The 20,856-nt window shown below is 34.5% G+C and overlaps 1 pseudogene; it reads right to left on the bottom strand.

Annotated features, from left to right (window-relative positions):
* LOC101440232 (serine/arginine-rich splicing factor 7 pseudogene) overlaps nt 1–20,623 on the bottom strand; it is a 62,831-nt pseudogene extending 42,208 nt beyond the window's left edge.
* Nucleotides 20,624–20,856: the final 233 nt, after the last annotated feature.

Below are 20,856 nucleotides of genomic sequence, written 5' to 3'. Positions count from 1 at the left end.
GTTTAGCTTTACTAAGATGGTCAAGATGAACAAAAAGTGTCTCTGAGTTCCTATTTAGTGTATGAGATAGATAAATCTTTTTATTGAATGAAATTCATAGTATGGCTAATATGCAGGAGCTTAAGTATTCTAAGCTATTTCCTATTGATACATAGTGAAGAACTAAAGGAAGTTTCATCATTAAATTATTTAATCGCAAATAATTGGCAAAGTCATTCATTTTTCAACAATTTACAGTATGTTTTATGCAAGGCATAGTTCCAATAAAGATAATAGGCAACGTTTATTGAGTACCAAGCATTGTGCTAAACACTTTGGATGTATTATAAAATTAATCTTTGAAAGAATCCTTTGAGACATATTTGTGTTTGTCTCCTAAATACGTCCACATCCTAGTCACTAGAACCTGTGAATATGTTACCTTATGTGGCAAAAAAAAAAAAAAAAAAAGGAAGAAAGAAAAGAAAAGAAAAAAAGGCAGATGTGATTAAGTTACTGATTTTGAGATATGATTACAAGGATCCTTAAAAATGAAAGTGGGAGGCGGGAGAGTCAGTGTGATTGGATGTGAGAAGGACTCAATCTACCCTTTCTAACTTTGAAGATGGAAGAAGTCCATGATTCAAGGAAAGCAGGCAACCTCTGCAAACTGGAAAAAGGGAAGCAAAGAGATTCTCCCTTAGAGCGTCCAGACTGAGGAACATAATCCTGCTGACACCTTGATTTCAGCCCTGTGAAAGCCATTTCAGAGTTCTGATCTCCAGAGCTGTAAGATAATAAATTTGTGCTGCTTTAAACTACTAAATGTTTGGTAGTTTGTTATAGCATCCATGGGAAACTAATACACATACCAAATGCAATTTTTTAAGCATAAAATCCCTCTTTCCTATCTTTCTCCCTTCCTCTCTTCCTTCTTCCCTTCCTTCCTTCCCCATATTGCATAAAATATCTGGAATGTCTGACCAACATATACTTCAGGGAACTGTATTCTAAACCAAACAACCTCTAAGAAATATTAAACACACTAAAAACTGCATGGCCTGATTTATTCCTTACCTGTCTGATATTTCCACTATTAGATGAGTTAGGGCAAAAGATGGCAATAATTTTTATCTTATCTGCTTATTCTGATTGAATAATTTTGTCATCCTGGATGCAAGATTAAGGAGTGTGAGGCCATGTTGAGGTGCAGTAGGAAAGAGTACTGTGATCAACTATAGATGTAAATATCTGCTATGGGCTCAAGAGGGAAGAAACAATGCCACTTCCAGAAGTGGGAGGTAGCTAGAAAAGCTCACTTTAGAGAAATGGAATATTGATTCATTGGGAGCTATCAGAGGCCATAGAGCAACTTGATGGTATTGAGTAAATGGTGAGAGAAGACACATCCAAAGAAAACAAAAGAAACAATCTTGTCTTATTTTGAGTATTTTTCTTGAGTTTTAGCATGGAATGATATGTTCTTGGCCTCATGACTTTTTCAAGAATGTGCATGTCATATTGGATTTAAATAACAGCCTTTTACAAACTTCCGTTGTTCTAGCAGATAAACTGGATAAATTCTTTTGCCTTGGGGAGATGTATGGATTAGTCAAAACCATCGATAGTTTTGCTCTTACTACAAATGATAAAAGCATAGTCAGCAGCTTATAGTAGCCAGATAAGTATCCCAAACTTAAAAACAGTAAGGGGAAAGAAAAACTAAGGGTTAAGTGGCCTACTGTGAACTTTGGATTGTGTTTGATAGACCCCAATTAAAAATCATATTAGAGATGTGTCTCCCTCTTCAAGAACAAATCACTTGAGAAAAATATTTGTTAGAATGATTTTGAGATGTTTTGTTCTATCTTTATAGCAATACCTCAAAATTAACTGAAGAGAAAGGTCAATATACAGACATTTGCTTGGAGTTCTGAATATATTTTGACCAAAAGCAATGTTTCATAGCTCTAAGAGCTAGAAAGTTCATAGCTCTAGGGAATATGATCACTAGAATGCATTTTTAAGCCACAGCCATTTCTCTTCAAATATTGAAATCTTAAATTTTCATTTTTACTCACAGATAATTTAGCAATTTCCTTGAAAAATTTTTGTTTATAGTTTTTCTTAACTGAGATGAAATGCAAATTATTATCTAAGGAAAGTAGGAAAAAATCTTAATTGATGTGCTCATTTTAATTAGGCATAGTTATAATTGTACAAATGTTACAAAGCACATGTAACAATTAAGTCTTCTCTACATTAGTTGTGACATTAACTCACAAGAGCCAAGTCGACATTTAAGGCATGTGCTAATTTAATGCTAGATATATGCTACAATTGAAATACTTATAGTATCAAACTGTTAGGAATAAAATAAAGTGCCTCCTTTATGCAATTAAATCTACTAATTAGCAATTAATTCACATTGGTTTATGGGATGCAAACTAGTCACCAACCAAATGAATCTAGATGTCATTCTAACTGGGAACAAACAAAAACAATTGTTCTGTGAGTGATGAAAAATACAGAGATTTCTCCTGTATCATAATCATTGAAGACTCAATCTAAATGTTTGTGTTTTATAAGTAAGACACAGTACATAGGGAATTGGAAAAAGAACAATGTTCTAGGATCGATATACAGTGAATAGCTTTGTATGAAAAATTAGGGTTCTTCTGAACCTAACTTAAATAAAGACTCCAGCTCATGATAGAGATGGATCACCTGCTCTCATAAATCTGGCATTTAAACTGAACAAGTTATGAATATTTGTGACAGAACGATTTAGCTGTAGGCCTCATCCCCCCCCAACAGTGACTAAATAATTAGTCTTTCAGTTAATCTTCATTACTATTGTCATCTTCTACCTTGTTCTTTGAAAACAAGATTGAAATAGAAGGATATCTAGAAATTCACATTAAGAAATATGAGGCTGTAAGCCCTCCATATAACAGAGTTTCTTGGGAGAGACAGCAAAAGTTATTTCATCTAATCTATAGATACACCAATGTTAAATTGATTAAAATTTCAAAGGAGACTTCCGTGCATGTTAATGCTGATTAATAGTCGATAGAAAGAAAAGGGTAAGATGAAATACAGGCCAGGAGGTAGCATTGAATTGTACTTCATAGTCCTTGTGCACAGCTCTCTACTATCCCATGTTCCCTTTCCTCTTTACCACATCTACCTATTATGTCAAAATTGTGGCATGGAAATTGCTCCTTGGTGACAATATGGAAAGGAATCCATGGATATAAACTAAGGTCATGGATGTGCTTTTTGGATCTTGTCATGGTTTCAATAAGAGAAAAAGAGAACTTATCCTGAGGAGTGCAAAAATCATCAGAAGTAAAAGTAGAAGTTCATTATATAAAACGTAGTAACTATAATCCTATTTATTTAGCACTCACTTGGCACTAGGCAATTTCATCTCTTGTTGTCTAATTCTTGCCCTATGGTAAAGTATAACTTGTTCACAGTAATTGAAAGTTCATGGTAGAACAGGAACTTGAAATGACTTTTGTCAGGTTTCAAACAATTGCCAGATGATTTTACTTCTTCAGAGTATGCTCAATTACTTGTTCTTTTTTGGTGAATCAAAGAAGGAAAAAAAGGGTACTGAGAAAAAATAACCTGTGTAGAGAAAGCTAAAGTCAAGTGAGCAAATAATAAACTTTTGTTAAGAGGATATAGTGCTTTCTTAAGATTAAATTCTTTACCTGTAATTATGCTTGGATTAGGCATTATATGCATTTAAAAAAAAATCCTCTGTATGCTCATCTGTCCAGGAACCACCGATTTCTGTATAGGCAAGTTGTATTGATCTTAGCTCTTGTTTCATGGAAGCTATAATTTCATCCATTTCTTCATATTCACAGCAAATAGCTCTTCTCAGATAGGTCCTCTGAGTTCATTAACTTGCTTGGATGCTGAAAGGCCAGGTAATGGACTTCACCATTTGTTTGCAAGAGCACATAAATGGAAGCTTCATTGACATTTTACAAGAGGCAATTTTCCCAGTGAAATTTAGAGAACTCGATTTTTGCCAATAAAAGATTGAAGAAAGTTTTGTTTTCAATATTTTCACATAACCTGAGTTACTTATTATTTGGTACTTTCTTTCAGGACCTAGTATTTAAATCAAGCAAGAACATCTTGCATTGTCACCAAATGGTGAACTTGTGAAAGAAAGAATTGCTCTTTTGATTTCATTCAGATATGAATAAATGCATTTTTCTTCCTACACATGAATTAGTTAGTGCTTTTCTATCCCAGACATCAATAACATGGAAGAATGTAAACAATTAGCATAGGAAAGAGAGGAGTTGGAAGGAAGACAGTAGTCCATTATTAAACTTAAAAACTTATAAGTCCATCATAAAATAATAGCATATTTTGTGATCTAAAAGAAAGAGAAAATTATTTGTTTCCAAATTGGGTACTTTCTAGGTATGTTGATATTTTCCCACCACTGTAAACTGTCACAATTATCTTGATGCATTTAGTTAGTTTCAATGCAAAAAAAAGTTATGCGCTATTTGGAAGAAACTGCTAATTTTGCTCATAGGTGCCTCTTTGAGTAGTAGTGAAATTTCTTCTAAACAGTTTAGGACATTATTTAGGATAAGCTATGTTTCGACAGTAGAGAGCCAGCTTTGTCACCTGTTTTAGGGATCCATATGTTTTAAAGCCAAATAGTTTTGCAGAATATTAGCAATCTGGGCTCTTTTCAAAAGTTAAGTTCAGGGGACCACTCAGCTGTTCCTTAAAATCTTTTTAGCTCTTTGAATATATGATAACCTGTTTCCTCCAGTGTATCAGAATTAGACTCATTTATAATTTTCCTATACATGGTTCTTCTGCCCCATTTATTTGAACCTATAAGTAGCACTCTACCCATTAATATGTATAAGAGAGGTAAATCTTCAGACTATTCATATGCCAGTTGAGCCCTTAATCTCAGCAGAGTTGCAGCCAACACCCACTCTTCAGTTGACCAGACTCACCTAGGACAACTGAAAAAGGATGATGATGGACAACGCCCATTCCAAGAAGCAGAGAGTATCTGCAAATGCAAGCAAGACTGTTCTACGCATCTGCGTCATGGCATCTAAGGCTCCACTCAATCAGAAGCAGAGTGGGCATCACCATCCCCAAATCCTCAAGATTGAGGAGTGAAAAACCAAGAGGGCAATGCAACTATGGACTAAAGTAAACATTATTCTTCTAGCAATGGAAAACTTGTAATATTAATATAAAAGCAGTGGTTACCAGAGGTTCTGAGGAAGGGAGAGGTTGGAATAGGTGTAATTTGGGGCATTTTTGGGATGTTGGAATTGTTCTGCATGACATTGCAATGACTGATATAGGCCATTAAACATTTTGTCAAAACTAAAAAATTGTGTGTAGTACAAAGTGTAAATTATAACATAAACTATAGGCCATTTTTAGTAGCAAGGCCTCAATATGTGTTCATCAATTGTAACACATGCACCAAACGAATGAAAGATGTTAATGGGAAACAGTGTGGGAGGGGGAGAGGGTGGTGTATAAGGGAACGCCCTATATTTTTAATGTAACGTTTATGTAATCTAAAGCTCCTTTAAAAAACAAAATTTAAGAAAAGAAAAAATATTTTTAGCTCAAACTTAGATTACTTAAGACCACAAGAAGGGTACATAATTCAGTGAAATTCGTTTAGGCCAGGGAGAATAAATATGGAACGCTTTCCCTATTCTCTCCTCTCAAAGAAAACACTGTTATTGGAATCCCCACGGAATCCAGAAATAGCTAAAAACACATTCTGGGGAGGGTTTGCTATCATCCATAGAATCACATTCACAACATTTTGTTTTAATATTGTACTGCAAAGTTCGGTTAGGGAACATTCAAGAAAATACAAAATAAACTTGTTTTTATTTGCCACACAATTTTTTGAGGACATAGTGTCCTATATATGTGTCTCAAGAATAAAATGGGCACTATTTCTACCTGAGGAATTTAAACCCTTCCTACTTTCTAATAAGAATGTATGACTAAAGTATCCATTTTGACTTTGCTGCTAGACACTTCAGATCCAAATTTCAAGCCAAATCACATTAGATGTGCAGACTATTATATAACTCTTTTCCATGATCCTGATTTTTTCTTTCTTTCTTTCTTTTTTTTACTTTTTATTATGTGTCTCTTCCTAGGATTTCCTTCATATCTCCTGTGGGAAACGTATTTGTATTTATTAATAAATACAAATTAAAAATAAAAAACAAACAATGATGGGACAGTATATTACTAGATAGAAGATTGACTACTATATTTTAATGAAGATATTCCTTCTTAAAAAAAAGACCTTCTGTTCCAAGTAAGCAAGAAGTATTTTAATGCTGTAATAGGATTCTAATACATAACACATTATACATTAATGAGGCAATAAGAATTCGGGGTTTTGAATTCTCAACTCGTTGAGCTAAATCCATTTGTAATATGGATTTAGTCTTTTTTAGCATGAACTTCCCCAAATTCCCACGCACTTCAGCTCTTGGGACTTATGCTTTGCTTGTCATGCTTCATATATTTAAAATTTACTTGCAACATGTGTTGTGAAAAATAAACAAATTTTATTTTCATTTCTGTTCAAAACTACAAATCACTTTTTCTTGATAATAGAAACTAGAGGGTGGTGAGTACATATTACATGAAAGCCCAAATGAATTAATTTTCATTTTGGGGAAGGAGAAAGAAAAACTTCAAGAATTTTAAGTTTTCAAAGTATGCAAATATATATATTTAAGAATATCACTACATTGTTATTCAGAAATTAATTTACTAACTTTAAGAAAGTCATTTTATTGTTTTATTTCAGATACACACTTGTTAAAACAATAAAAATGGCCTCACCTGTTCTTTCAAATTCTTACTATATATGCTCTGTAAACTTTGGAATTAAAAAAGTAAAAACTTTCATTTGAAATCTAAGAATATTTCTTTGTTTTTCAAAGCAGCGAGTTTCTTTTTCCCCATGTAAAATGGCAAGTGTTCCCTAAGTTTTCTTTTCCCATGATCTTCTAAAATCACAATTATCCAGGACCGTGATCAGGACACCATGACCAGCAACAATTAGCTTCTTCCCCTGCAAACAAAACACTGTCAGGGACGATCAGTATCTCACTAGTTCAAAAAATAAAGTTATGTATTGGGGAATTTTTTCCAGAGCTTAAAAGTTAATATTGTGAATTCTTACAATTACGTGCCCTATTTTCATAGATCCCCAATGGAGAATCTATAATTTCTCTGCATGCATTTTAAACAACAGATAAGAAATGCTATTAAACATTTCCTAGATGAGTCCTAAACTGAAATTATATCCTTTAAAAAGAGTAGTCAATTGTATAAAGATGTAGAACAGAAAATTGGTTGCCAGGATTTCAGAAAGGGGAGAGAGGATGTGGTTATACACGGGTGGCATGAGAAGTTCCTTTGTGGTGATCAAACAATTCTATATATTGAAAGTATATTGAAAGTGTGTGTGGTTACATGGTTATATATATGTGGTAGCATGTCATAGAACTATACAGAAAAACAGACAAAATAATTGGTGAAATCTAATGAAGATCTGTAGACCAATTGTACAGTGTCAATCAATTTCTGGTTTGTTAATGCTCTATAATTAAGCAAGTTGTTACCATGAGGGAAGTTGGGTGAATGGTACCCAGATGTCTTTGTACTATTTTTGCAACTTCCTATTTGTCTAAATTACTTAAAACTAAAGTTTTTTTAATAAATCAATAACCATATTAGCTGAATAAGGGGGCAGAGTTTGATATTGTTCACAGTAAACAATCATTTATTTTATAACCAAAGAAATTGAACTCTGTTAAGAAGAAATAATTACGTAAATAGGGACAAATGTTTAAATAATTTGAAATTCACTTTCTATATTTTGAGATTAATATATTACAATTGCATATTATTATAATTGCAATATATAATTGTGACAGAAAACATTTCCCATCACTGATCTATTGATCTAGATGAGTGTGAGCCTGCTTCATATGTAATTCTGGGGTTCCTAAAGAAACAAAGAATACCTAGATTCTATTCAACACTTTTTCAAAATGTTGTTCCAATAATTCCACACTACTCTGGCATACACTGATATAATTTTTAAAGAATAAGCCCTGTGAAAATTCACCAATACTTTTAAAATGTACTTCATAACAATAAATAGCAAATGCTCTTTGAGTATTCATTATGTTATCAGGAACTGTGCTAAAAGCTTTATAAATTATCCCATTTAATATTCACCTTCACCCAATGAGGTAGTTTATTATTATTTCAATTTTACAGAATAGTAACCTGAAAGTTAAGGAGGCAATGAACTTCCTCTAGGAAGGCTGGAGGTTTTTAAATACTTGTTATTAATTTGTATCTACTGCACTTTAGACTGCAGTCTAAGATTTCCATTGTCTGTTGTGAAGTATATCATCTTCTCAGGCTAACCTACAAGCACTTTGACTTTACAAAGTTCTCTAGATCTAGCAGTGAATTCAACTCATTTGGCAATGAATGTAATGCACCCAGCCCAGTTTGCAGATATGACTCCCACAACGCAGTGCCAATGGTAGTGTCAGCTATCAGAGAAGGGGTATCCCTCATCTACTACTTGACATTTCTTTCTGCACATTCAAGGCCAAACAAGACGTCCACAATAGCCCTTATTTACAAAAGATACTTTATTCATCTAGACTTCAACAGCTGCCAATTATATCTCAGTTCAGTGTTGCATGATGGAGGCAGGTTTTAAAATACAAAATAAAAGAAACAAAATATACACTTCTCCCCAAATTTTAATATACAAATTCTCAAAATATCACTAATAAAACAACAACAATAATAATAAATTTTCAAAGGATGAGTTCACTTGAGTGAGAAATTTATTGTTTAACCAATAGATTCTTTATTAATTAGGTTTTGATTTGAAAGCACAACAAAAAACAAGTAATAGATACTTAAACCTTGCTGTTTCCTACTGTTGTTTAACCTTAAATCATTCTTTCAAAGGTTAAATAATCACAAGTGTAGCTCTTTAAACTTCCCTTAGAACAAAAAAGGAGTGCTCCCACAATAAGTTTCTATCATATAAGAGATCTAATAAGTATGTGATGGATTGATAGGTGGATACAAGGGATGCAACTGATTTTGAAAAAACCTGCATTATATCAAAACCAGCTACATAAAACTAAATCTTTGCAGGCCTTCAAACAGCCACCTATTTTCAGAAAGTTCTCTATTTATATTAATTTTATGTTTCTTTATGATGTATTGTGATTTGTATATGATGTGTCTTATCTTTATGTGTATGCATATATTTGTTTTTTCAACATATTTTCATTAAAATACTCAAACAGTTAAGACTTAAATTAAAACAGAGACCAGGTAGAAAAATAATAATTGGGTCAACCCACCTCAATAGGCAGAAGTGGCTTTTATGTATTTATTTTTAAAGAGCGTTTATTAGTTCTTTAACCTCCTACAGAATATCAGCAGATTCTATACACTTTGACTTAAAGGACATAGGTTTGCAAAAAAAATTGCATCCAAAGCATGTTCAACTGGGATCTAAATTTCTAAACCAACCAGATGTCTCCTCATTTTATACTAAGTCCCACTGAAAAGTGTTATGTAACCTAATCCACCCCCATTATTAAGATAGTATAGGCGCATACAGTAATGTATATGGAAGAAAGTGAAAAGCACTTCTAAACCCAGAATCCAGAGATAATGTCTATGCAGGTATTGACATACACATGATAGTCCCAAACTGCAAACAACCCAAGTGCCATCATCCATGAATATGGATAAACAAAAAAGTGGTATATGCATACATTGGATGTTATTCAACCATAAAAGGAATGAAGTACTCATCCATGATTAGATTTGTGTAAATCTTGAAAACATTATGCTAAGTGAAAGAAGGAATACGCAAGAGACCACATATGGCATGACTCCATTTTTAAGAAATGTTCCCAAAAGACAAATATAGAACAAGTTTATAAATTATGGAGAATGTAGATTAGTGACTTCTAGACACTGGGAGTGGGCATGGGGATTAACTCTAAATGGGCATGAAGGATCTTATTGTTTGAAAGAAAATGCTTGAAAAATGACTGATTTAGAGTGATGGTTCCACCACTTAGTAAAGTTATTAAAATTATTGAATTGTATATGCGAAATGGTTGACTTTGACAATATGTAAAAAAATACCCCCATTTTATATTGGTTAAAAAAAATATTTTGGCATAAAGCTTTCTTGACATTTTTTCAGGTATTAAAGTAAAAGAGGTCATAATTTAAATGTAGTAGAAATCTTTTTTATTGAACATATTTGATGGACATTTTTCTATATCAGTCAAGAACTATAGTCACATTTTTCATAGACTATAATATTAATATTATATCATATAAGTATACCATAATTAAACTATTGCATTTTTGACATTTAGATTTGTCTAAAATCTAAAATTTTATATATAAACATAAAATCTTTACACACCACTGTGATTATGTGCATAAACTAAATTCCTAGAGCTAGAAATTCTGAGTGAGATTATGCAAATTGGATCTGTATATTCTATCTATCTATCTAGCTATCTCTTTTTCTATTTGTCTACCTATGTATCTATTAGCAAATTTCTCTCCAGAAATATTGTACCATTCTATAGGCATCATCTTTATATAATATCCATTTGCTCTCCCCCTTACCAGCACATTGGAATTATCCAACTGATTAATCTAAACTGATCTTTAAAATATTACCTTCAGTGCTATCTTAATTTGGAATACCTAAATGGAGAGGTCAAGCATCTTTTCATATATTTTTTGTTCATTTGTGTTTATTCTTTTGTTAATTGCCTGTTTGCCTTGCTTATTTTTCAATTGAGTTATTTGTTATTAATTTGTTGATTGGTAAGGTTTATTTATAGATTAGCATATTTAATAATTAGCCTTTCCTACATTTAGCTGATATAGTTTATAAACTTTTATTTGATTTAAAGTTTCTTTATGTTTGTAATATAAATCTTTGCATTTTTATGTAATGAAATCTATTATATATTCTTTATTGATTTTCCATTTGATGTCATGCTCAAAAAATTCTCCCTTCCCCAAGATTGTAAAATTATTCACCTATGTTTATTCAATACTTCTTTGGTTTTAATTTTAACTCTTAAATGTTTATAGCATCTGAACGTTAGTTTGGTATAAGTAGCAAGATGAATTATCCAATGTTACTTTTTACACATGACTCTTCAGTTGTAACAATAGTATGTACTGAAAACCTGTTTCTTCCCTACCTATTTTGAAGTGGCATGAACTACTCTGAAGTATCAGACATGGATTTCAGCTAATTTTGAAAAAAATGCAGATATCTATTTTAATTCTCTGACATGGTATTCTCATTCCTAACAGAAAATTTCACACTCTTTAGTTATTACATATCACCAAAACTAATTAAAATTAAGACAAGAACTGTTTCCTAGCTGAGAGATGAAATAGTAACCTTGTCCATACAGATGGAGAGTGACACTTTATAGTGAACTATCTCCCTAAAGGTGAGATGTTTTTACTGCTGTCAATTCCCCCAAAATTCTGATTCACTGTCGACTTGGAGTAAATTCTCTCCATTTACCACTTCTTTTCACATAGAGTGTTTTAAATGAAATGGAAACTTTGTAATAGTATCTATGAATTATGAAAGATATAATAATACTATAAATGTAAAGCAAAAGATTAGAATTATAGGGCTAAAATATATAACATTTAGATCATGCATTGGTTGTCATGCTTTAAAATGTATCATAAAATATGTGCTTGGAGGTAAATTTTAAAGAAAATTTGAAGAAAGCATTTTCTTTCTAGCCCAAGATAGAAAGAACCCTTTGTTGGATACTGAAGTTGATATCAGGTGGATGTTTTCCATTCGGTAGGCAGTGTTCCAAGCAATTTTAAACTGTTGACTCCTTTGCTCTTCACAGGGAATCTATGATGAGTCTGTGGAAGTGCTGAGAGATGAGGTAACTTGCCCAAAAGACAGAGCCCAGATTCACACCAAGCAGTAGGCTCCTGAGTCTAGGCCCTCACCCCATACCCTGATTCTCACCGAAGACTCCAGTGATTTCCAAATCTGCATTTTCAATAGCTTTGTACTCTCAGCCTGTCACCTACTTGAACAGATTTAAGTTTCTGTTTTTAAAATAGGTGAAATAGAGACTGCTTTGCTCACAAAATGATTACGAGGATCCAATAAAATGTTGTATATACTGTTAACCTGGCAAAGCACAATAAAAGATATGAGTTTTTACCAGCATTACAAAAAATAATTTCATTTACACTTTATGCTATTTATAATGGAAGACAGAATAATGACTATATGATTACATACATTTCACATATTCATTTATTCATCATTCATTCAAATAATAAATATATTCTGAGCACTTACTCTGGGCCGGTTTTTATAAATGTTGGGGACACAGTGATGAACAAGATAGCAAAGGTCCCTATTCTCATGGACCTCCCAAGGGGATTGGGTGAGGGGAGGAGGGTTATGACATTAGTAAACATTTTAGGAGGTGAACAGTTCTGAGATAATGAACTTAGTCCAAAGGAAGCATACTTTTCTATACTTACCACCATGAAAATTAGTTCAGCTGAAGAAACATTTCTGAAATCCTTCTCAGAATTAAAACTGTATCATGTTACAAGGCAGAGTTAATTTTTTAATATATGAAATAAATCATGATTTTAAATAAATTTTATAATTTTATGATTTAATGCTATTTATAGATGTTATATCAATCTAGGAAAACAGATCCTTCAATATAAAATTTAGACAGAGCACCATATAATAGGAAGTGTATTATTCATTTTATTTTAGGCTTGGTTTAAAAGCTAATGTTTGAGAGTTAGGGATCTGAGCCTTACTAAAACCAAAAGATGGTAATGACCAAGTAAAAACTTTGAATTTCCAGTTCCTGAAAGAATCATATAATGGAATATCACCAAACAGTCAATTAGGCATTTTGTCAATATCTGAGAAAAAATACTGGATTTAACCAGTCTTAAAAATTAATCAGGAAAATCAGCACAACTTCCACCAAATAAGATAAAGTAATAGGATTTGTTACACCAACAAATCTATTTTATAGCAAGATCAATAAGGAAGGCATTAATCCATGTCTGGCCTTTGGTTTTATTCTACATTTGTCTCTTGGGTTAGATTTTGCTCAAAGCCAATGTGACCAAAAGAGGAAGGAAGCTGAAATAGAAATGATGCTTCAGGTCTGGCCGAACTCTAAGAAGAAACAAATACTTGGCCCTCCTCTCATTCAGTGATAACTCTCAGGGAACATTAAAGAGATTGGAGCTAAAAGTACAAGGTAGGAGAAATCTTTTAAACATTAATACAGGAGGCGGGGCAAGATGGCATCTGAGTGAGTGCGCCTCATAATCTCTCCTGCAAAGAAGCGGCTGAGTAGGGTCAGAGTCCTGCTGGACTGGGTTGTTTTGGGTGCTTGCAGGGCAGGAGGTGTCTGGACTTCAATCTGGTGAGACAGTGACAGAAGAGATTCTTGTAAGAGGTAGAATTTTGGGTCTTTTACATGGAGGTCAGAAGTTCTGGGCGAGACCCTTCCCCCTAGGGCTGGCAGCCCAGCTGCAGTGATTCCTGAAAACTTTGTTGTGCTGCGGTGTTCCCAAATCCTGAGCGGGCTGTTTCGGGGGCTTGCAGGGCAGGAGATGTCTGGATGTTGATTTGGTGAGACAGTGACAGAAGAGATTCTTGTGAGAGGTGGAATTTTGGGTTTCTGACATGGAGGTCAGAAGTTGTGGGCAGAACCCCTTCCCCTAGGACTGGCAGCCCAGCCATGGCAATCCCTGAAAACTTTGTTGTGCTGCGGTGTTCCCGAAACCCGTGTTAACTGGATGCGTGGTTCCCAGGTCTGTATCCCCTAAACCCTGGTAGCCCATGCTCCAGAGACTCACACACCTTGAGTCTGCAATATCATGGACTTCCCATTCCCAAATCCACTGTGCCCTGAAGTCCATCTGAGGTCCTTGATTACCCTAGCCCTCCGTGTTTTGTGTTGTTGTTTTTTTTTCTCTCCTTGAGCTTGGAGGAGTATACCAGCTGACCTGGGGAGAATCTGGGAAGAAAGGAGAGGTGAATCTGCTAAGGAAGTCCAATTTACCTAAATGTACTGGGATAGGAAACTTCGTCTGGGAGAAGGTGGAGTTAGAAAATCAATTAGACCTCCCCTAGCACACCTAAGGGGGAGGGACTGTAGGACGTGCTATCCAAGCTTCCAATAGCATATTTGGGGTTTCTGGTGAGGTGTAGGTGCTCTCACGCTGGAAATAAAGAGTCATAGTCTTCTGTGTTGAGTTGGTTCAACAAGGACCCACTTGAATCTCCTACCAGACCTCTCAGGCAGCTTTCCTGCTGCCCTGGGAGAGAGAGAAGTGAGGAAGGGAGAAAGGGGGAAGGTCAGATCCCTAAGCATTTTATTTAATTGCAAAGAGGATTCCTAGCTTGAAACATTGGTTCTTTTCTTTTCCTTTTTTTTTTTGTCATGGTTGCTAACATTGCATTGTCTCCTGGTCTTTTCTCCTGTTTTATCCCCCAAGGTCCTTTTTCATTTATTTAGTTTTTTTCTCTTTTTCTTTTTCTTGCTTGTTTCTCCCCTTTTTCTTTACCCTCCATTTTTCTCTTCTCTTTCTTTCTTTTCTCTCTTTTTCTTCTTTTTTATTTTATTTTCTTTATATAATAGGTGCTGCAGGGAATGCTTCACATTTGCTGTGTTTCCTCATCCTCCATTTCCTGTTTTCTGTGTGTATTGATTTTGGCCACCTACACTATCTCCCTTCCCCTACATCTTTCTATCCTCCATCATCTACTGTTTCTCTTACATTCCACCTCCCTTTCTTTGGTCCCCAAATTGTCTGACTTTTTATTTCTAATAACTTAGTTCTGTTTTCTGTCTTTTATCCACTCTTGATATTATTGTCTTTCTTTTCTCTTTCCCTCTCTCATGAAAACACTGGCCTTTTAATTCATACTATATTCCTCCCCATATTCAGTTGACTGTCTCATTATAAGTACTCTACTTACTGCTATAACTCTACACAACTTACATGAGTCTAATATCCATTCTCCTAGATCTCACATTGTTGCTGTTCACATTTATTACCAATACTACTTTATACATTTTCTTTTCTTACTCATTTTGCTTTCCCTGGCCCTAATATTTTCCTTCAAAGTGATTTAGCCAGCAACAAGAAAATAGAGTAAGAAGAACAAAGTGACAAAGAGAAGACATAATTCTTATGCACTAAAAACAACTAATTAATCCCCAAGACTAGACAAAGAAGCTAAGGAACTGATTAAACCTGTCAAGATAAAATGATGACCAGACAACAACAAAAAACTACAAACCAAACCAATAATCAGGAAAACATGGCCAAATCCAACAAACAAATTAAAAACCAGGAAGAGGAGCAGAACATCAGACAAATAATTAAAGATCTCAAAACATATATTAGGGACCAACTTAATGAAATAAAGGAAGAGATTAACAATATGAAGAAAACACTTGGAGAGAATACAGAAGAAATTGGAGACACACAAAAAGATAACAGATATGATTGTGATGAACACCACAGTTCAAGAAATGAAAAATACACTCTCAGCAAATAGCAGCAGATTAGAAGAGGCAGAGGAGAGAATTAGCAACGTGAAAGACAGTACATCTGAAATCAAACAGGTAGTAGAACTGATAGATAAAAAGATAGAAAAAAATCCAGTTGGGACTTAGTGACATGAATGACAATGCAAAATTCACAAACATACACATTATAGGCATCCCAGAAGGAGAAGAGAAGGGAAAGGGGACAGAAGGGTGTTGGAGGAAATAATGGCTGAAAACTTCCCAAATCTAATGAGGGAAATGGATGTACATGTCCAGGAAGCCCAATGCACCCCAAACACCATAAATCCCAACAGGCCGACCCCAAGACATATACTTGTCAAATTTTCCAATGCTCAAGACAAAGAGAAAATTCTAAAAGCAGCAAGAGAAAAAAGAACCATTAAACACACAAGGGAGGCTCTATAAGATTAAGTGCTGATTTCTCATCTGAAGCCATGGAGGCAAGAAGGCAGTGGTATGATATAGTCAAGGTACTAAAAGAAAAAAATTTCCAACCAAGAATACTCTACCCAGCTAAGCTAGCACTCAGAAATGATGGAGAGTTCAAAATATTCACAGATAAATAGAAATTAAAAGAGTATGCCAACAAGCACCCTGCCCTTCAAGAAATACTAAAGGGAGTTCTGCAAGAAGAAAGAAAAAAAAAAAAAAACAGGAGAGGCAGAGTTGGAGGAGAATGTAAGAGCAACAAAAAAGACAAAAAGAGAAGAAAAACAACGAACAAAATATGACAAACACAAGTCCAAACAAAATATGGCTAACATAAATAATTCCTTGAAAGTAATACACTGAATGTCAATGGATTAAATTTACCTGTCAAAAGATTCAGACTGGAAGATTGGATAAGGAAATATGACCCATCTATATGCTGTCTGCAAGAAACACATCTTAGACCTAGGAATTCGAGGAGGTTGAAAGTGAATAGCTGGAAAATAGTCTTATGAGCAAACAATAACCAAAAAAAAAAGGCAGGAGTAGCTATATTAATATCAGACAAAATAGACTTTAAATGTGAAACAATTGTAAGAGACAAAGATAGATACTACATATTAGTGAAAGGGATAATCTTTCAAGAAGAATGAACAATCATAAATATTTACGCTTCTAACAAGGGTGCCTCCAAATACATGAGGCAAACTCTGGAAAAATTAAGTGAAAGAATAGATGCCTCTACAATTATAGTGGGAGACTTTAATACACCACTATAAACTTTGGACAGAATATCTCAAAAGAGAGTCAATAAAGCACCAAAAACTTTGAACAGTATATTAGAGGAGCTGGACCTAATAGACATATACAGATCATTACACCTGAATACAGTAGGATATACATTTTTCTCAAGTGCACATGGATCATTCTCAAAGATAGACCATATGCTAGGCCACAAAGAAAGGCTCAATGAATTCAGAAAGATTGAAATCATACAAAATAATATCTCTGACCAGAGTGGAGTGAAGCTGGAAATCTGCAAGGGACAGAGGCCCAGATTTCACAACAAGATATGGAAATCAAGCAGCACACTCTTAGAAAAACAGTGGGTCAAAGAGGAAATCTCAAAAGAAATTAAAAACTACCTTGAAACTAATGAAAATGATACCATAACATACCAAAACTTATGGGATGCAGCAAAAGCAGTAATGAGAGGGAAATTTATAGCCATAAAGTCATACATCAAAAAAGAAGAAAGAGCAAAAATTGAAGAACTACCTGCACATTTGGAGGAATTAGTAAAAAAACAAACAAAGTAACCCCACAGGAAGAAGAAAGAAAGAAATAACAAAGATAAGAGCAGAACTAAATGAAATAGAAAATAAGAAAGCACTTGAAAAGATAAACAAAACCAAGAGCTGGTTCTTTGAGTAGATCAATAAAATTGACAAACCCTTAGCTAGACTAACAAAGAAAAAAAGAGAGAAGATGCAAATACACAAAATAAGAAATAAGAAAGGAGATATTACCACAGAAATAAAGACTGTTATAAGAGGATACTTTGAAAAAACTATATTCCAACAAAAATGACAATTCAGAGGAAGGAAATGGACAAATTCCTAGAAACACATAAGCAACCTATATTGATGAAAGAAAAAATTGATGATCTCAACAAACCAATCACAAGTAAAGAGATAGAATCAGTCATTAAAAACCTTCCAACTAAGAAGAGCCCAGGGCCAGACAGCTTCACAGGTGAATTCTACAAAACATTCTGGAAAGAACTAATGCCAATCTTGCTTAAATTCTTCCAAAAAATTGAAACAGAAGCAACATTACCTAATTCGTTCTATGATGCCATTACCCTAGTACCAAAACCAAACAAAGATACCACAAGAAAGGAAAATTACAGACCAATTTCTCTAATGAACCGAGATGCAAAAATCCTCAACAAAATACTTGCTAAACATATTCAACAACACATTAAACGAATTATACACCATGACCAAGTGAGATTCATTCCGGGTATGCAATGATGGTTCAATATAAGAAAATCAATCAATGTAATACACCATATATACAGATTGAAGGGAAAAAATCACATGATTCTATCTATAGATGCAGAAAAAGCATTTGACAAAATACAGCACCCTTTCTTGATAAAAACACTGCAAAAGATTGGAATACAAGGAAATTTTCTGAACATGATAAAGAGTATATATGAAAAACCCACAGCCAACATTGTTTACAATGGTGAAATCCTAAAATATTTCCTTCTAAGATCAGGAACAAGACAAGGATGCCCACTCTCTCCCCTTCTATTTAACATAGTCTTAGAAGTACTTGCTTGAGCACTGAGGCAAGAATCAGATATAAAAGGCATTCAAATTAGAAAAGAAGTCAAAATTTCATTATTTGCAGATGACATGATCCTATACAAAGAAAACCCTAAGAGGTCTACAACAAAGCTTCTAGAACTCACAAATGATTTTAGTAAAGTCACAGGTTATAAGATCAATTGCAAAAATAAGTAGTATTTCTGTACACCAATAATGAGCAAGCTCAGGAGGAAATCTAGAAACAAATACCATTTACAATAGTAAATTAAAAAATCAAATACCTAGGAATAAATTTAACTAAAGATGTAAAAAACTTATACACAGAGAACTACACAACACTGTTCAAGGAAATCAAAGAAGACCTAAATAAATGGAAGAATATTCCCTGTTCATGGATAGGAAGACTAAATATTATTAAGATGTCTATCCTACCAAAACTGATCTACACATTCAATGCAATCCCAATAAAAATCAACACAGCATTCTTTAATGAACTAGAAAAACTAGCTGTGAAATTTATTTGGAAAGGAAAGAGGCCTTGAATAGCCAAAGACATATTGAAAAAGAAAAATGAAATTGGAGGAATCACACTACCTGACTTCAAAACATACTACAAAGTTACAGTAGTGTAAACAGCATGGTATTGGTACAAGGAGAGATACACAGACCAAGGGAACCGACTTGAGAGTTCTGATATAGATCCTCATATATATAGTCATATAATATTTGATAAAGCCACCAAACCCTCTCAACTGGGCCTATTCAACAAAGAGTGCCTGGAGAACTAGATATCCATATATAAAAGAATGAAAGAGGATTACCAACTCACACCTTATACAAAAATCAACTCAAAATGGATCAAAGACCTGAATATAAGAGCCAGGACCATAAAGACTTTGGAAAGAAGTGTAGGGAAGCATCTACAGGACCTTGGAATAGGAAATGGCTTCATGAACTTCACACCAAAAGCACGAGCAGCAAAAGAACAAATGGATAATTGGGACTTCCTCAAAATTAAAGCTTTCTGCACCTCAAAGGAGTTTGCCAAGAAAGTGAAAAGAGAGCCTACACAATGGGAGAAAATATTTGGTAACCATATATCTGATAGGAGACTTATAACCTGCATATACAAAGAACTCCTATATTTCGAACATAAAAAGACAAACAGCCCATTTAAAAAATGGGAAAAAGATTTAAACAGACACTTCTCCAAAGAAGAAATACAAATGGCCAAAAATCACATGAAAAAAATGTTCCAAATCTCTAGCTATTAGGGAAATGCAAATCAAAATTACAATGAGATACCATCTTACTCCCATAAGATTAGCAGCTATGAAAAAACAGAAGACTACAAGTGCTGGAGAGAATGTGGAGGAACGGAAACACTCATCCACTGCTGGTGGGAATGCAGAAGGATCCAGCCATTCTGGAGGACAGTTTGGTGGTTTCTCAAAAAACTAGATATAGATTTGCCATATGATCCAACAATTCCACTGCTGGGTATATACCCAGTAGAACTGAAAATGAGGACACAAACCAATATATGCACACCAATGTTCATAGCAGCATTGTTCACTATTGCCAAAAGTTGGAATCAACCCAAATTCCCATCAACAGATGAATGGATAAATAAAATGTGGTATATACATACAGTGGAATACTACTCAGCTTTAGGAACGAATTCACTGCAAACACATGTGATAACATGGATGTATCTTTTTTTTTTTTTAAGAGTTCAGCTCTTTATTGAACATTTTACAAAAGGGCTCTAGTTAAAAAGACCAAACCCCATATCATCATCTGATTCCTCAGATTCTTCTTTCTTTTCTTCCACTTTTTTCTCCTCAGCTGGGGCAGCAGTGGTGGTGGGGGCAGGACCTCCCGCTAGTGCAGCACCTGCTGCTGGGGCATGTCCACGAGCCCCTACATTGCCGATAAATCTTCCAATGCTGAAGTTGGCCAGGGCTTTGCAGACAAGCCAGGCCAGAAAGGTTCAACATTTACACCAGCTGCTTTAATGAGGGCATTGATCTTATCCTCCGTGACTGTGACTTCATCGTCATGGAGTATGAGGGCCTTGTAGAGGCAGGCAAGCTTGGAGACGGAAGCCATTGTGCGGGCGAGTGCCAGGCGCAGTGCTAGTCGCCGGATGAAATGAGGGCTTCACCCCAAAGCGGCCTTAGCTTCCTCGGAAGAACGGAGCACCTTAGCAGCAGCTGAGGAAAGGACCACATGGATGAATCTTGAGAACCTTATGTTGAGTGAAACAACCCAGGCATTGAAGGACAAATACTACATGATCTCAATGATATGAAATAAGTAAACCAAGCTACCTGAAAGAGCTA

This window comes from Dasypus novemcinctus, chromosome 2 (assembly GCF_030445035.2).
Source record: "Dasypus novemcinctus isolate mDasNov1 chromosome 2, mDasNov1.1.hap2, whole genome shotgun sequence".
Classification (NCBI taxonomy): Eukaryota; Metazoa; Chordata; class Mammalia; order Cingulata; family Dasypodidae; genus Dasypus; species Dasypus novemcinctus.
This window is presented reverse-complemented; position numbering and strand designations above follow the sequence as displayed.